We start from the raw sequence: 18,105 nt of genomic DNA, 5'->3' as shown, positions 1-18,105 counted from the left end.
CAAGGAAGTCGTGCTGGACAAATTGAGCGAAAGACCAAACTTTTTTCCAGGTGGCCTGGTAGTAATGAGGTTCCAATCTATCCAGAAGGGGCACATGGTTTTGATGTCAGTCTATGCAGGCCCCATTTCGATGGAAGCTCGCGAATAACTCTTAACTGCGCGTGCACAATAATCGCCGGTAATCGAAGTTATTCCAGATTCTTGCACTACGCAGGACTGTGATGTAAACCTTCACATCACCATTATTCGCTGGATACCTCAGTAAATTTCACTTACAGCTCTCAGCGTAAACTCTGCTTGTAAAATTCAAGTCCTGACGAACAACTAATTTGTTAATTTCGTCAGCGTTTTGTGTCACTTTCCATTCTTCTTGAGCGTTTTCTTTGAAGCGTGACTTCTTTGCATTGTGCGTTTGTGAAACTGGTGAAAAGCTGCTGCATACATGCCCATAAAAATTTCGGCATAACAGGAAAAAAAAAAAAAAAAAAAAGCCCACAGAGCGGTAAGCACTACTTGATGCGAGTGTCAGCGACAGCTGCTGGCGGTGATTTTGTTTCACGACACATTTAGGTAACCAACAGTGCCATGCATATATTAATAGATCCAGCCGTTCCAAACGCGCAGTGTCATCTCCTCAGGAACCTCTAACGGTATGTCAATACAAACTTGCACCGCAGTCACACTTGTCTAACTGTCCTCCCTCTGACATAAAACGATGGTTCTGCTCTTCCCTTTCACTCTGAACACCCTTGCCACTACCTGAGTTACCTGGCTGGAGGTCCCCAGCGAGGACCTACAGTGATCCCCGGTTTGGCTGGGGATCGATATTTGAGGCATCTAAGTTAAGACTTACAATAAATAATAATTGGTTCACAGGAAGGGAAAGGCGCTGTATCTGTCACAATTGTTCTTGTGGACACCTGAACTGAGCCGTAAGGGAAGGGAGGAAGGAGGGAGTGAAAGTGGAAAGAAGGTGAGGCCGTAGTGGAGGGCCACGGTGTAATTTCGACCACCTGGGGAATCTTTAACGTGCGCTGACATCGAAGAGCACACGGACGCCTCTTCGTTTCGCCTCTATCGAAACGCAGCCGCCGAGGTCGGGTTCCAACCCGGGTACTCCGGACAGTAGTCGGGCGTCTTACCACTGCACCACCGCGGCGGGGCATTAAGACTCACAATAAAAGTGTTTCCGTCCTCCTGCGCAGTAGCCATACTCCAAGTGGTTCCCGGGGCAACCACCTTCCTGTAAAGCGATCTACTGCAGTTAGTACTATATACTTTAAACCGACTCGAAAGCCACAATAAAGGACCCTGACAGCTGTTACCGCAGAAAAAAAAAAATCAAGCAATGACAATGCGTCCATTTAGTGGCATCGTATGCGATGCGTGGATTTGAGCTATAGCGTTCTGCGAACTTCGTCGTACTATTCTTTCCAGGCAAGCGAAATCAAACAGGAGGTCTTTCCTTTTGAAGGCGCGGGCATGGGCGTTCTCCGGAAATAGCTTCGCGCGTGTTGGCGCGGAGGCAGCGCTGGGCCTGGGCGCGTCTCAAAGTCGGAGGCGAATACCAATGAACTCGTCTAATTGCGGTCTACCGGGCGTTGCCGCCGCTTTTCCTAAAGAAATGGGCCTTCCAGACGTCTCTCTCTCCCCCCCCCCCCCCCCCCCCTCATCTCTCTCTTTCTCTCTCTCTGTCTATCTCTCCTCTCTTAACTACGGACTAATCGCAATATCGCCGCTACGAAGAGGCGTCCGTGTGCTGTGCGATGTCAGCGCAAGAGGCGTCCGTGTGCTGTGTGATGTCAGCGCGCGTTAAAGATCCTCAGGTGGTCGAAATTACTCCGTAGCCCTCCACTATGGCTCCTCTTTCTCTCTATCCACTTTCACTCCCACCTTCAGCCCTTCCCTTACGGTGCGGTTCAGGTGTCCACAGAAACAAGTGCGACAGATACTGCGCCTTTCCCTTCCTGTGAACCAATCAATCAATCGCCGCTACGAAGAGACGTCCGTGTGCTGTGCGATGTCAGCGCACGTTAAAGATCCCCAGGTGGTCGAAATTATCCGTAGCCCTCCACTACGGCTCCTCTTCCTCTCTTTCCACTTTCTCTCCCACCTTGCTCCCTTCCCTTACGACGCGGTTGAGGTGTCCACATAAAACACGTGAGACAGTTACCGCGCCTTTCCCTTCCTATAAATAAATTGTCTTATTATCGCCGCTATGGCACATGTACCGAAAAGTTACTCGTCTGTTGAAGCAAAAGTCGATAACGAACAAATGCAAAAAAAGTATATACTCATAACCAGTAATTTGTCTCCATCGGCACTCACGGTTAAAAGTGAAATCCCCGGCGTATACTCGAAATTCAGGACACGTTACGGTGTTTACTGCACAAACAGCAGAATCAAGCGATGGCGACATATAGTACCTCCACCCACATGAACAATGCAAATGCTTGTTTGGAACTTCTGACATTACAGGCAATGGTGCTGGCCCAGACATCGGTTCGGCGAGGACTCCCTGTGGGATGTTTCTTCTTTACCTTGAGTATGTCTCAGTGTTTAGCGAATGTCTCGTTACCTAACTTGAACTCTGCAACCGCATATAGGAGTGCCTTGTCTGCAACACGATGACTGATTTCTATCTGTATGCAAATCGCCCATTCTCGGTTGTTCCCTGTCGCAGGCCAAATGGTAATTGAACGCTCGCCAGCGCTATGTTACACCCACCTGTACATATACGCAACTATACTTCAACCAACCAGGGCAGAAACGCGTCGTACGAAACTGTTCATCCGCCTTGTTCACCCCCGCATTAATTCCATTGCCACCGCCGCGCCTCCCTGTCCTCGACTCCTCGGATTTGTCTCGAGCCAGAGAAAGTGGGGCGGACGTGGTCTTCGCCGCCGGCTCTATAAACAAAGAGGCCGCGGAGAGGCAAGGTTACTGACTGTACGCGACGCGTCCCGCTCCGGTCCGATTCAAGGCCCGGTAAAGTCGTCCGGTCACCTTGCACGCGCGTTGCTTCTCTTGGCTCGCGGCCTTCTTGAAGTGCACCCTAAAGCGACTCGCAAGGCCCATTGGCGCGTTGTGCGAAGGGCTTTAATTATCCTGGGCGCTATAATTTACTCGCTCTCTTATAGCCTCGTTTAATTTCATCCGTGGCCATTAACAGCGCTCTCACTGGGCTTACTTACTATGCGTGGCTAAGTGTCAAGCCAACCGCAGGATTATATTTGGTGGAGACTAAAGAGCGGAGCAACCGCTAGAAAGACGTCAGGGTGTCAAAGGAACGTTTTGGCGACACTTAAGCTCAGCTTTTAAGGGTAGGACGCGCAAATGTTAATGGCGCCCCCTGACGACTTCCCTTGAAGACCCTCGTTCACTTGCATGCAGTTTCCTACTAGCTAGTAATTATTTAATTTGTTCCTCCGTTATCTCGAAATCACTCATTAGCTTGCAGCCGTGAGATAGCACATAAAATTAAAGACCACCCGACGTGGAAAAATAATCCCCGCATTAACCAAGCCTTACTAACGTACCTGCCTGGCCTAAGGGTAGCCAGGTGATTTTAACTCTGCAGCATTAAATACCTCGTCTGGCTGGACGTCCGGCAATGTGGACAGGTGATAGTTGGCAGGCGGCATGGTCGGGTGCTGATTGGTCAGTGGGTTGTGTGACGTCACGGGACCACGTGACATGGCAAGCGGTGTCAACTCGGGCTTCTCATCTGATCTAGCAGGGTGAGATGGGATTCAACCTTCAGAGACTTTTGGTCGATGAATACGCCACGATGTTCCTAGGCTACGTATACAGCTCTTCCGGACAGTTAGGTTAAAGCGCGACTTTTATCTATGTCTATGGTGTTTATTATATTTGGGTAGTTTACCACTGCATGATGATGAATATGCGGGAGATGATATATGCACATATCGTTAGTGATTAGGTGAACAATAAAGTGCATCTACGTGAACGAGAATCCGCAACAGGAACTACAGACGGGAGCAGTTAACGCTATCGCTTCATACGCCTGAAGGCGAAGTTTAGTGTCCCCCAATTTTTCTCGGTACCGGTGCACTGAAATATTCACTTAAAAGAGCGTCTCACATGTTCCCTTCGCGGAACACTCGGATCTTACTCAGTTCCTATTAGAACTTCCACATTTTATAACCAGCAGCTAAGTTAAAATGTTAACAAGATAAAGGGGTACGGGCCTGGCCAGTTTCATCCAAATAGCCAGCTTGCTGCTTCTTATCCCTACGCTTTACGATACCGCGCCGTAACATCATGTGATAAGCCAAGCCTTTCGCTGTCAGTCGTTGCGTCGTGTGGATTCAATTTGATAGGCGGATGGATCCTTACAAGGTTCCCATTTGCAGGGAAACATTCTTCTTCTCAGTGAGCGTAAATCACCTCAGGCTTTTTCGCCTCAACGTTTTTTCTATTTTTATTTTTCGGCAAAATAAAAAGCACTCCTTCATTCATCGATGGTACTCACCAGAGGCCAAAAGCTTCGCAACCTTTTTGTCACGTCTGTTTAACGCTGATTAGAATATTCAGCAGTCTTTGCCGGTGTCGTGTGCGCTAATTCGAACATATTCGACCTCCTGAAACCAACGAAGGAAAAATCGTGCACATTTCTTTCACAGTAATCCGCCAGTGGGCTCTATTGCGTTTTTCTTGGAACTGAAAGAAAAAAATCTAAAAAAAAAAAGAGTAATAATCCTTCATTCAAGGAAGAAGAGGTATAGAAAGATGAGATCTTTCTGTGGGACTTTTTCGAAGCGTTCTTTTCTCATCGTGCGAAGTCACCCTTTCCCCAGACGTATTCCTGTAATCGCCGCAGTCTGTCAGAATGACAATCAACCACCCGAAAACAAGAAGCAGCGCTGCTGCACTGCTCTATCTCTCTCTCTCTCTTTCCTTTATTTTCAGAACTCATTGCAGCCTGCGTTTGGCCGTCTTCCTTCATTCCACCCGCAGTGACACTCGCTCGTCCCGCGCCTCATTCATTCTTTTCTTTCTAGCTGTCCCATGCCATATAGCGGAGAGGAAAGGGGTGTCTGTCGTTGTCCTTGTCTCCTGTTTGTTGACCCTGCAGCACCTCATCAGTGCCTGTTTCCGTGTCGTGTCGGTGCCGTGCCGCCGGGGCAGGGCTGGACGCGTTCCCAAACTGACGGCGGTGTGTGGGAAGAAAGCGTGCGCGATGTCTCCTCCCTGCCCCGGACGTCCCGCTGGCGACAGTGGGAACATCATTGGAGTGCGCGCTGTGCTATACGCACTGCCACTGTCAGCGCCATTTCGCACATGCGCTATGTCGTCTCACTACCCCCCCCAGCTTTCTGTCTTCCTGGTGAGCTAGAGAGGCTGTCCGACGAAAATCTCACCAAAGGTTGTCGACAGAGCGTACACGATTTTTTTTTTTTTTTGTAGCTGCACACCCACATCACTATAGTCTTTCCGGTCCATCTCTATGTCTCGAATTTTGGAATGCAGCACATGCATAAAACATAAGGACATCACATAAAAAATTAGAGAGCCCCTTAGATTTCGCTCAAGAGGAGAATGGCGAAAGCTTATACCTTCCTCTCCTATCATTCGCTTCTTAGCGGTGTTCGTTGTAGTGCTGCATATAACCATAATTGGTTTACAGGAAAAGAAAGGCGCAGTATCTGTCACACTTTCTCCGGCAAGTGTGAATTTGGAAGGTAGACCATCGCTCCTGTCGCGTGACGTTCCTTGGCGCGAGTTCAAGTGCTGAATCTCGCGCACAGATCCAACGCTCGTTGACAGATCTCGCGCACAAAACTCGGGCACGGGATTTCATTGCATGAACCTAGAAAGGCTTTCGCCTTAGTGTAAGCACGGACAATCATCGCCGAAGACCGGTTTCTTCACTGCGTGGAGGGAAATGGATAGCCTTCCGGCGTAAAGTGCATACTGTTAGATACGTCGGGTTTAACGTCATGAAGCCTCACATTGGTCAAGAGAGACGCCGTAATCAAGGGTCCCTAACTAATTTCGACCACATTTGGTTCTTCGGAGTGAAAATCAGATCGCGTAGCACACGGGCGTATTTTGCATGTCATCGTTATGCAAATTAGGCCGCGTTGGTGCTGCTGGCTTATATATGGGCTCTATACGTAGTTTCCACCCTCAAATACGTTCATTCTTTACTGCCGACATTAAAGAAGCGGTTAATGTCGAGCGCTGATCTTATGCAGGTTCAAATGAAGCCCTTGAAGCTGCCTATACGCTAAGACCGGCTGGTGTTCCTGGAAACAATGACTGAACAAGGACACTTTCCCCGGAAATGTCCGCGCAATAGTCACAAATATAATAAACCGCCTTGTAGTAGCACACGTAACATAGCCACGGCTGACAGAAAGCAATAATGATTGTTGCTGACAAGAAGAGAGAGGCCGTCGTGGCACGCTTTACCCAGCTCACCCGCTGTTTCCGCGGATGATAATGTAGTTATGAATTACATGAGCAGCGCAGACAGAGCGACTTTTGCAACGTAACAAGGTCAAACAAATTGGGAGCTCGCGACGCCGGCAGCGATACACATGCACACTTGTCTCGTGCCTTCTCGGTCAGTTCTCACGATCCCTCCACGTTCAAATAAAGGAGACCGGGCAGCTAGGAAGCAGCGCCCGCCCCGGCATCACGACCAAGTCTCTACAGCAAGCATTCAAAGAAGGCATGCACAGCGCATTTCTTCGTGTGTGGTAAGAGGAGAGGCTCGGTCCTATGACTCTTAGCGTCTCGCTGAGCGGCTTCCGGCCATCGCCGGCGTCTTATTAGTGTAGAAGGCGCGGCTACTTCCTCCACTGCTGCTGCTCCCGTTAAACAAACAGCGGCACGGTGGGTCAGCGAAAGTGAGTGGGTGACCCCTGCAATCATCGGAAGGGTGATTGTGCTGGTCCCGCTGGCAAAAAGGAAGACAGGCCTCCGTGATCCGGGTATATGCCACGTAACACTGGGCTGGCTGTTCAGCTAGCGGAAGCCAAGCGGGCTGGCCTCCGTGATCCGCATCCGCACAGCGTGATTCGCGAACTTGCTGCGCGGGCAAAGGAAAGGAGCGGAGGGCGGCGGACAAATTCGCTCGCAAGCGGCTTATCTTGTCTTGCCGCACCGCTGCTCCCTGATTCCGCGAGCAAGATCGGGAGTGTAGATAAAGGAAGAAGAACGCTTCGCACGTAGCCGCGCAGTTGGCGCAGTCTGCACTCCATCGGCAGAAGAATCGGCGGTGCTAGTCTTGCTTACGGGCCGCTCTCTTCCTCGGCGCCGACATAGGGCCTCCGGTTCGCCCTAGATGTGAACAAGTGGAGCTCTGCGGGTCGAGAGGCGGTGCGGTACAGTTTCTCTGGCTCCATTGTTTTCCAACCTTGCGAGGACACTCCCTTCTTATTCTCCGCCGTTCACCGCTTGTTTAGCGCACGATGCGCGTAACCGACATGCTTTCGAGCAGTGTGCGTTCACCAACACAATACAACCGCAGGAAACGGAGAATGCAGTTAGAGCTCGTGTAGGGCTTTGAGACAATGCTTATACGAATGGAAAGGTGCTTCATTGGCCAGATGCAATAATAAGTTGATGATCAGTAGTATAAGCGGCAAAAACAGTAGCTATAGTGTTTAAAGTATAAAGTACTGCGCGGTATTAAACACGAAAGTGCGCACGCTTTCCTATACATGTGGCGAGACCGGTTTGATTAGTATCAATCACCTGTGTGTTTTTTCCTCACTAGTAGCACCCCGCGAGACGAGAGTTGAGGCAGGTGTGGCGACACGCCTGCGCGATGAACAGTCACGATTGTGTGCTAGATGACAGTTAAAACCCTGGCAATTCATGAGCAAATTTTACTGGAGACCCCATACAGCTATGAACCTGGGGCTGGTCGGGTCGGTATGAAATGTTTCAAGTGTAAACAGCGTACAAGTAGAGTAGACAATAACGAGTGACCAGAAAAATATACAGCTCATTCGAGTAACTTCAACTATGTTTAAAAAAAAAAAAAACATTTGGTCGCATATACGTGAACCCGACAACTGCTGACCGTGGTGTGGGCAGGCTAGAAATGTCTCCATTTTTTATTCTGATGAAATAGTTCAATCTTATATTAATTTTTCAAAAATTTCAAAGCCAAATTTAGGACAAAGCGCGCTTCTTTAAGTTGCAGACAAAGTTGAGGAACCGCCGATTCATTTTTTAGTATCAACATTCCTTCAGCTTTGCGTCTTCTTCTCGCACTTACAGGAGCATATTGCTCAACAAGAAAACCAAAAAAGAAAAGAAAAAATGACTGGGTGGTTTAGCTTAGGGCTAATCACGAATTATCGTGCGCCAGCACGATTATTCTTGGTTTGCATGGTTTATCTTGACTTTCCATGATTTCTCTTAGTCTCAACTGGCTAGCCTGCACTGACACACCGAAATAACGGGCTCTACCTATAGTTAACAGGCGCGACAGGTTGAAAGCTCCCTTTTAAACAAGGATTTCAAACGTGCTGCCCAAGCTGGCAGCTCTTGATAAATCGACCAAGACTTTTTTTTTTTTTCATAACGTTGATTACTGCCTCAGGGCATAATAAAATATGTAAAGAAATTAAAGGGAGTCTCGTCTCATAAAGGGTCTCGTGAGATAAAGCAAACTGTCAACAGAGCTGAGAACGTGTCTGCTGCACGAGCCTATAGGCAAACTCGCAAACAACGCACTGTAAGACACCACTGAGATTATTGTAAAGACGCTACTGACAGCATACATCACCAGCTGAAGTTTCATACGGTCAGCGTACGTGCACGCTACGTTATTTGAGAACATGCTGATAAACGCTACAGTACGGCATCGCAAGCTCATGATCGTTGCACATATTTCCCAGGCTTTCTTTAAACGTAGAAAAAAGGACCACCTCAAAGATCAGTTCAATTCAGTCGTTCAGTCGTGGCCGACTCTTCGTGACCCTATGGACCATATCACGCCATGCTTTCCGGTCTCTCACTATCTTCCTAACACCACATAACTTCATCTGCAGCGCATCGAGGATGCCATCTAACCATCGCGTTCGCTGCCTACCCCTTCTCCGGCGACCCTCAACCTTTCCCAACATCAAATCTTTCTCCAGCGACTCCTCTCTTCTCATCAGATGACCAAAGCAGCTGAACTTTAACTTTAGAATTTGACCCTCCAATGAGCAGTCAGGGTTTATGGTCGACAATATCGACTGATTTCATCTTCTGGCCGTCCAAGGAACTCTCAAGAGTTTCCGCCAGCACCACAATTCAAACGCGTCAATTCTTCGGCGGTCAGCCTTCTTCACAGTCCAACTCTCGCATCCATACATCACAACTGGAAAGACCATAGCACGAGTTATAGGGATCTTGGTTGGCAGTGTAATGTCTCTGCTCTTTACTAGGCGGTCAAGGCTAACCATGGCTCTCTTTCCCAGAAGCAGGCGTCTCCTAATTTCATGGCTGCAGTCTCCGTTCGGGATAATCTTGGAGCCCAAGAAGAGAAATCTGTCACAGCTTCCACTTCTTGTCCCTTGATGCTCCAGGACTTGATAACAATATACCTAGAAGATATATTGTTGCAAAAATCTTAATCGACAATTTCTGAACCCCCTCGGCAACTTGACAAAACGTTGTTGAGCCTAAAGTGGTGATTACGAAATCTGCACGAAACTTGTTGCGCAGTTAACTAATTAACTCAATTTAAACGGACGAACAGACGGACTTGATCCGTTGCGGTAAAGTTGTGGCCCGAGCGTCAGCCGAACTACCTAACGATGACTCTTGCGGTTGTGTATCGTGTCTCAGAAGCAAAAATTAACATTAGCAGCTTGTTTCATCTTTACATGCCTCTCTTTGCCTTCCAGAGTACTAGCCGCGACTCTAAACAAACGTAAACATCTCTGTCGCGAAATGCGGAAAACGTTGTCACTGGTTTACTCAGACAGCCGTGGCTGTCACCGCCAACAAAAAATTTCCCTTGCACACCTTTTCTCGTCATGCTCAACAATACCATTGACAATCGCCTAATATATCCTCATCAATACGAGCCTAAGCAAAAACCATTTTTCAAAACCAAATATGCATTTTATGGCGCTCTAACGCAAATAAATGCATAAGCAAAGGATCTCACAAGAAATAAGTAACCTTGTTTAGACACAAGACCACGAGCTGGCTTCCAAGGACATCAGTCTACTGCTCTCACTGAACGGCTGTATATGCCCATTGCACTGCTTGTGTTGCACGTATAGTACGCGCAACCGCGCACTTCACTGACCACACCTTCATGCTGCAACCAACCTGTTGAATCATTCACGCACATGAACTCTACATATCAGGGACCATTACTGCAAAGTCTAAATTTAGGAACCAGTTCATTCATGTGTCCTAACGGCATCACACACTGGCAGAATTAAGCACGCTCTGGGGCATTTGTTAAAATTCAAAACACACGCTTACACCCTAAGATTCCGAACTAACTAGATCCGTAACATGTTGGAGTGTCATCAGTATACAGGTGACAGCGCTTCGCAAGGTAGAGCTGTTTCAAAGGAAGCACTAACAACGACGAGCGTTTTTGTTATTGCCGCTGTGCATGTCACTTTCACAGATATGCACACAAGAAAGGTTCAAGACAAATACAAAGGAACTAGATTGCAATCAAATCTGATCAGTGCTTAACATTGGCGTTACTCATACTAGGAACGAATAATTGCGAGCAAGCACGCGTTCTTTAATTATCGCAGCGACAATGTTTAGACCGATACCGTTCAAGGAGCAAACAAATAAAAATACTATTCGTCAGGGTTTTTTTTTTTTTTTTTTTCAAAGAAAGTGTACTCACGGGTTTCGCATAGACCATCACAGCACTGGGCAAGAACCCCTATAGCAACGCGAACGGGTCAGCTCAATTATCAATCACAGCATGGTTGAATATCGCAAGGCGGTTTCGAAGCCTCAAGCACTACGCATAATTCACGCTAAAAGGGAATGTAAGTACTTGTACGTACTAACCTAACACAATTCACACCTCATTAATGGGTGGATAAACTTTATTTCGGTTATTACAACTAATTACGCGGTTCATGCTGGCCGGCAGGGCCCTGAATTCGAGCTTGGAGGAGATCCTCGGCATGCTCTCGCCGGTGCTGGTTCGCAAACGTGCGCACCAATTCGTTCATGCGGAGCTCCGAAGAGGTCAACGGGGCCTCGAGGTTCTCGAACCAGCACCGTGCTGTTGCCTCCAGAGAAAAGTAGATATTCTGAAGGCACTGATAGAATGGAGCGTACTTACACGTTGGTGCTGCGGACTGTTTCTCTTCACCGTATCGTATATCCTTATATTGCGCGAATGCACGTTGACGGGAAAGTTGCGTGTTTTTGTCCTCACCATGGTGGCGGGTAAAGCACCGAAGCACCTATCCATCTTCGTTTCTTCACCTTTGTAACCACTCACTCGCACACGGCCAACCGCGGCCAACCGTCGGAGCGAAGTAGGCCTAAGCCTGATCGCTCCGTTGCTTCGTCGCTTGCTGTGAGGAAATGCGGGCCGAAGTGTCCAAGCAGGAGATCCCGAAAGACGCACTGGACACTTGTCCGATCATAACAAGCACATTTTCGGCAAACAAAGCTTTGCATGGCGTAAAACGGCAACGAATAAAAGTGTGTACGAGCACGAGACAACGCTGTCCACAGCAGAAGGATACTGACTGGCAAACTAGATAAATCACCAGATCATGGGGCGTCGTTCCCTAGATGCGGCTTGATCTTCCCCAATCATTTTCTTTCCATCACCGGAGTACCAATTTGAACCTCTGGACATCTGCAATGCTTACGATCGAGACGTTGATGGTCATGAAATTTCGTGACTTAAAAAGACTATAGGCCAGCTTAGAGCACTAAACGCCGGCCAATCGTGGGCCTCTACAATGTGCGACTGCTTCTTCTTAATTTGGTTGTTCATTTGTTGATGACACCAACGTATTCCATGTGTTAGTGGGCAGGCGTGGTTAAAAGGTATAGAGCTGGTCATTGTATCGGGTCTTGAATATTTGGGGGCTGGGATTTAAAAAATTCCTATGCAAAATCTACTACCCCATTCGAGCTGAAATAACGTTCACAAAGTAGCAAAAGATAGTCTACGTTATCTGATAAGTGATTCAACATCGGTACTTGCCTAGATTTTCCGAAATCGAGAAAAAACTGCTCTCGGCGGCGTGCACAATTTTTGCAGAAGAGAGTCGAAAAGCTATTTTAACATGACGCGCCATCTGTCGGGCAGCGAGGCAAGCGCGCCAACGGCCGGGATGGAACTTGTCTCACTGTTCGACAGATGGCGCATCATGTTAAAATAGCTTTTCGAACTGTCTTCTGCGAAAATTGTGCACGCCACCGAGAGCAGTTTTTTCTCGATTTCGAGAAATCTAGGCAAGTACCGATGTTGACTCACTTATCAGATAACGTAGACGATATTTTGCTACTTTGTGAACGTTATTTCAGCTCGAATGGTGTAGTAGATTTTGCATAGGAATGTTTTAAATCCCAGCCCCCAAATATTCAAAACCCTGTATATACGAAGGAATAAAGCATCAATATGTCCCTGCTCTTTTAGGCTGTTGTGGGCAGGGCCCATCGCCGGCAGCCGAAACAATAGCTTGTATTTAACATGGAAAGTTGACAAAGCGAGAGCAGATTTCTTTCCCAAGCTATAATTTATATAGTTCATATAATTAACACCTACCTGGTGACTTTTAACGCCATACCGTTAAAGAGTCAGTTACACCGAAAAAACCGCCCGTCGGCGTCGACGTTGTGAACGAAAAGTTGCGGACAATACAATGAAAACTTCGAACCAGATTACTGAGTAAAAGTTACCGACTTCCTTGGTGGGTACCGGCCGACAGTAAGCTTTAATCGCACCTGGTTTTCAAGGCTGGGAATTAGAATTTAAATTGAGACACAAGTGACGGAAGACAGCAATATATTCGTTACTTCAGGAGGCAACGTATACTGCACGGCGCCATGCGGTCGTCTGGTGGAGCGTGTTGGGGCAATGTCCCTTGAAAGGACTGACGTTCCACACATCGTCTGGCGCAACGACTACCGGCTTCTACGCGACGCCACTGTACGCGGCAACAACTTCTTCGGCATGTCGCTTTAAACGATAAGCAAAAGTTGTGTTCAACAAGTGCTCTCATTAACTTTCTCATCTTCCTCTTAGTCTTGCCGCACATATAGCCGCCACGCACGATTAGGTGGGGCATGTACGGTGGTGCGGCAGTGTTTACACAACAACTCGGGTTGCATCCATTGGGCAGTCCACTGAATAATGACGCCGTGTTCGTGACAGGGCTGCGCTTTGTCTTGAGTTTTTCTTTTCCCCTCGTCGTCTGCTTCGCCGCCTGCTTTCGCTGCTTGCATCGTCTGCTTTATATTTCTCGTCTGCGCCCCGACGCCCGCCTCCTTTTTTTGTATCATTTGTTTTGTTTCTCGTCGTCTGCTTACCGTCTGCTTTCACTGCGTGGCCCTCGTCTGGCGCTCTCTACCCCCCTATCACGACGGCGCATGGTGCACGCTTCCTTAATGATTATTGCGCCACCATTACCGGAAAAGCCTCACGCTTTGTGGCTTTTTACACGCCACGAATGGAGAGTACGCGAGGAACAGCGTGCTTTTATGGCTGCGAATCTCGTGCAGCGCATTTTTGGATATTTTATGCCTCTGAACCCTTGTTCCTGATCGTATCCGTCTTGTTCGCCCATACATTATAGGTGAGCATAATAGGTGTAGCAGTAACGCAGCTAGTTACCATTGGCAACTTCATGCTTGCCGGTAATATTCGTTGCGCGAAGACGGGGTTTTTTCGCTTCGGTGTTAGAAAGGCCAAATGTCCCTGGTTTTGGCAATGATAACCAAAATATTGCCACCTGACGGTTCGAGGTAGCGCTTGAACGACGAAGACGTTGGAGACTCTCGCGCGCTTCGGCTAGCTAAGACTGTGGACTCTTGAGCTTGTGTCTTTGTGTTACCGTTTCCCGGGAACCTCTGTCTTGACTGTGTGTATCTGCCCCTGTTGCCGATTCCCATAAATCCCTGTCTTCGTGACAATATTGTTCATCGGCATCTCTCAGCAGCTATGACAACTTGTCCCGATTTCAAAGTCTCGATTCACAGTCGCGGGCAGTTCGTTTCTTGGTAGAGGTGCGAAAACAGTATTCTAAAACGAAACACGGCTCAACCGCCGAACAGATGTATAAGAGCTGCGCTCTAAAAAGAAATTACGAACTAGGATTCAGACATCGGCATATAGACTAAAAGAAATATCCGGGTCACTAGGATTCATCCCAAATCCTCCATTATGGCGTCCCTTAGCTCGCTTAACACTTTGACTCATAAGAGGAATCTTAAATAATACATATACTACCTACTGTTCCCCTGAAACAAATATAGGACGTGCAACTGACATCAGCAAGTTCGCGACTGGGAAGAAATAGACATTTCGTTTAAGAAAGGAACTTCGATACGACCATCTCGGAGCTTTCTCCCAAGATCTATAGCTCGCCAAATTATCGAGGGTCATTTTAAGAAGGTTCCCATCTGCCGTCGAAAATAACGCGACTGGTTTTCGTCTGCTTTCCTTTCTTTGTCCGTCTGCATTGCATTAGCTAAGCTCTTTCTCCCTGAGCTGATGGCGTGGTCAAGCCTTCGCTTTGTTTTTTTTTCTTAACTAGCCTTGTGCATCGAGCCATGCCAGAGGTCATGCCGTGAGTCGAGCGTCGGCGCTACCGGCAGGAAGGCAGTCGGAGCTCGTTCGTCCCAAGTTCCTAGATCCACCCGATAGGCTTAGCTCACTGGCCAGTTTTAACCGCTCTTTCTCGCCGTTACGCGGCGTCACGTTTCACCGCTATCAGCGCTGCGATCGCGATGGCGGAATCGCTGTTTCACGCCTCGCTCATCCGATCGGAGCGCGGCCCTTGTAAGGCCTGCATGCGTTGTCGGGCGTTCTTCCGTGTGTTGCAACGTGCGGGCCGGTCAGTTATAGTTGATTCCAGTGTTTTATTTGTAATGTACGAAACTCCTTAAACATTTTAATTTTCACGTTCTCCTGTAATATCTCCCCTATACCTCCACACACAAATTTGTCTGTCGTCTTAACACATCAAAGGAGGAGCACGCTTTGTAAAGGCACGCAGTAATCACGACATTTACAGCATGAACTGAATACGAGGCTTCCTTGAGGGAAGAGTTAAAGAGGGGGGGGGGGGGGGGGTGAGCTTCGAATGATCACGGGATAAAAAGTATCAAGTAGCACATGAAGAACACAAACTGGATAGAATACATGGACTTTTAAAGAAATGAAACAGAAAAACGTACCAAATACGCATAGAAACACCGTACCACTGCATTTCATGCCATGGGGTGTAAGTTCGAATCATTAATCCTTCTGTTCCTTTGTATCCCTCTGCTGGAGACAACTGTGGAAGCACTAACAGACGGGACTGAAGAGAACAACACTGACACTTGCGCTCTCGATTGTTTAACAGAGGTGATTTCTCTGAGGTTGCTTTGGACAGCAGCTTGAGTTGGGCATATAATGACAAAACAATCCTTCTCGTCGGGATCAACTAACTCTACGCTTGCATCTCTGAGGACTGTCGCAATAGCAGTGAAGCGGGGCGAGCTACCCCTCTTAACGTGCTGGGACTCTGCGCCTTACATAATGAACTAACTGGCGTCATCCGTTTTCGTCCTTCAGCAGACCGAAGACGATATAGAGGGGATCCATTCCGTCAAGTCGCGGTGGTTTGCATAATTTTATCCCAAACGTGAAAAGGCTGTTGGACACTTGTGTTCATTATTACGCGACGACTTTTCATCGGGGAGCGCTTGAAGGCTGTTCTTGGGTGCGGAGCCAGAAAATGACCTGGCCCCACACAAACACACAAACTCCGGTGTTTGAAACGTAAGACGTAGGTTTTGATGAAATCTTATATACCCTTGGTTTGAAGAGACATCGCTCCTGGATACGATGCTCAGGAGTTGAGTGCAGAGCGTCACTTTCCTCCTAATCTCGGAGAGCGAAAATGACGACGACCGTATAACCTCCACTCACTCGTAGAATCACTATAGCCAAGTTTGTTTGCGTATGTACAGTCGTGAGCAAAGGTGAAGAGACCAAGAGCTTTGAGAAAACTACCCGCCAGCTTTTTCTGACAGTGAAACAGTTTTTTTTTTTTTAACAAAAGGACAAAGCGCTAACGACACATTCACAAGAAAGAAGAATGTCTCGTTAGCGCTTTGTCCTTTTGTTAAAAAATGCTGTACCAACTAGCCCAACAAAAAGTCCTTCGTGAAACAGTTATTTCTGAGAATTGCATTAGGTACCAGGCATAATATACTTGCCTCCTTGCCCAAGCAATTTTCTCTGGCACATCTTTTTATACATAAAAAAAGCAATCGTAGCAGTTAGCGTGGTCTCTCCACTTTTGCTCACGACTGTACATATATGCGGAGAATCCGTACAAGTGTGAAGTTAGCACGAGAGAGATTTAGCAAAGCAAACACGTACAGGTACAGGAAATATAAACGTGAACAACTCATTTCTAAGAAACCCACAATTACCCCTCCGGTTTGAGTAAAAGTTGTATCTTTGCCTATATGAGAAGTTTCTTCACACTGAAATAACTTCTTGTGATTTCTTCAGGTTTGATTCGATGGTATGAAAGAGAATTCCGAACAAAGGCTGATGGGAAGCCTCCGTTGACCAGCTAAGCTAAATGTTTCGACAATCGTCTGAGCAGCGCGATCATCACTGGCAGGGTTTACATACGCTTTTGTTTCCAAAGAAGAGAGAGAGGGCGGGGAGGCGCAGGACAAGGGATGCAGTAACGTCTCCTTTTGGGCATAACTTTACAAATTCCTACCCAATAAAACATTAATTCAGTAATCTGCTCGCCTAAATTCATACACAAGCAAACATTAACTCACTCCTTGTCTTGCTTATTTCCCTCTCTCTTCCTCGCCTTCGTTCCCCGGAAGCAAACGAGGAGAAGGGAAGATGAGGAGGAAGTAAAAGAGTATATAAATCCTGCCGTTGATGATCACTCTGCAAAGACGGAGACAAGTCCCCTTGTCGAAACGTCCCTTGGCTGGCGAACTGAGGGTCCCATCCACCCTTGTTCGGTTATCTTTCAGTGAGCACTGCGTAGCCCTTCCCCTCGTTCTACCCTTGATTCAAAGGTAGACAAATTTGGCGATTCGCGGTGAAGTGGGTGTTCTCTTTCAAATTTATCGTACCTGTGCAATCGGGGAGGTATATTGGATGGCCGGCTGTCAGGTGCGCATGGGCGTTGGCGCTAAATTTGGCACCGCTCCTGCCACTGCGCGTGTTTTGGCTCAGTTCAGTTCAGTCGTTCAGTCGTGTCCGACTCTTCTTGACCCTATGGACCATGTCACGCCACGCTTTCCGGTCTCTCGCTATCTGCCTAACAATCACATAACTTCATCTGCAGTGCCTCGAGGATGCCATCTAACCATCGCGTTCGCTGCCTACCCCTTCTCCGGCGACCCTCAACCTTTCCCAACATCAAATCTTTCTCCAGCGACGCCTCTCTTCTCATCGGATGACCAAAGTAGTTGAGCTTTAACTTTAGAATTTGACCCTCCAATGAGCAGTCAGGGTTTATGGTCGACAATATCGACTGACTTGATCGATATTGTTTTGGCTAGGCGTCCATTAATTCGGTGTACTCTAAACTAAGCATCCGATGTGCTGACACGTTCCAGTACTGGTTGCAGCACACACAAGAGCGACGTGCAGTTCCGACCCGGGATGTCAATGTCGCGCGGGTTAAGAGGCTCGCCCGGTGTCCTGGCAAAATATCTCAGACGGCAGGGGATCTCTCAGAGCTGGTTCAACCAGGAAGTGGTCTCTGAGAACAATTCTGGGAGCGGTGCTTGTAATTTTTGCTCTCTCTTTTGCTTCGTCTCCGCCTCGTCGCATCGCGCACGCGCGTAGACAGCGCGTGACAACAACAACGTTGGCACGCCCAATTTCCTAAAGAAATATGGGGAGCAATAAAAATTTCGAGGCCG

The sequence above is a fragment of the Amblyomma maculatum genome, chromosome 9 (genome assembly GCF_055883805.1).
Source record: "Amblyomma maculatum isolate TAMU_Amacu chromosome 9, ASM5588380v1, whole genome shotgun sequence".
Classification (NCBI taxonomy): Eukaryota; Metazoa; Arthropoda; class Arachnida; order Ixodida; family Ixodidae; genus Amblyomma; species Amblyomma maculatum.
Note: the sequence above shows the minus strand (reverse complement) of the source record.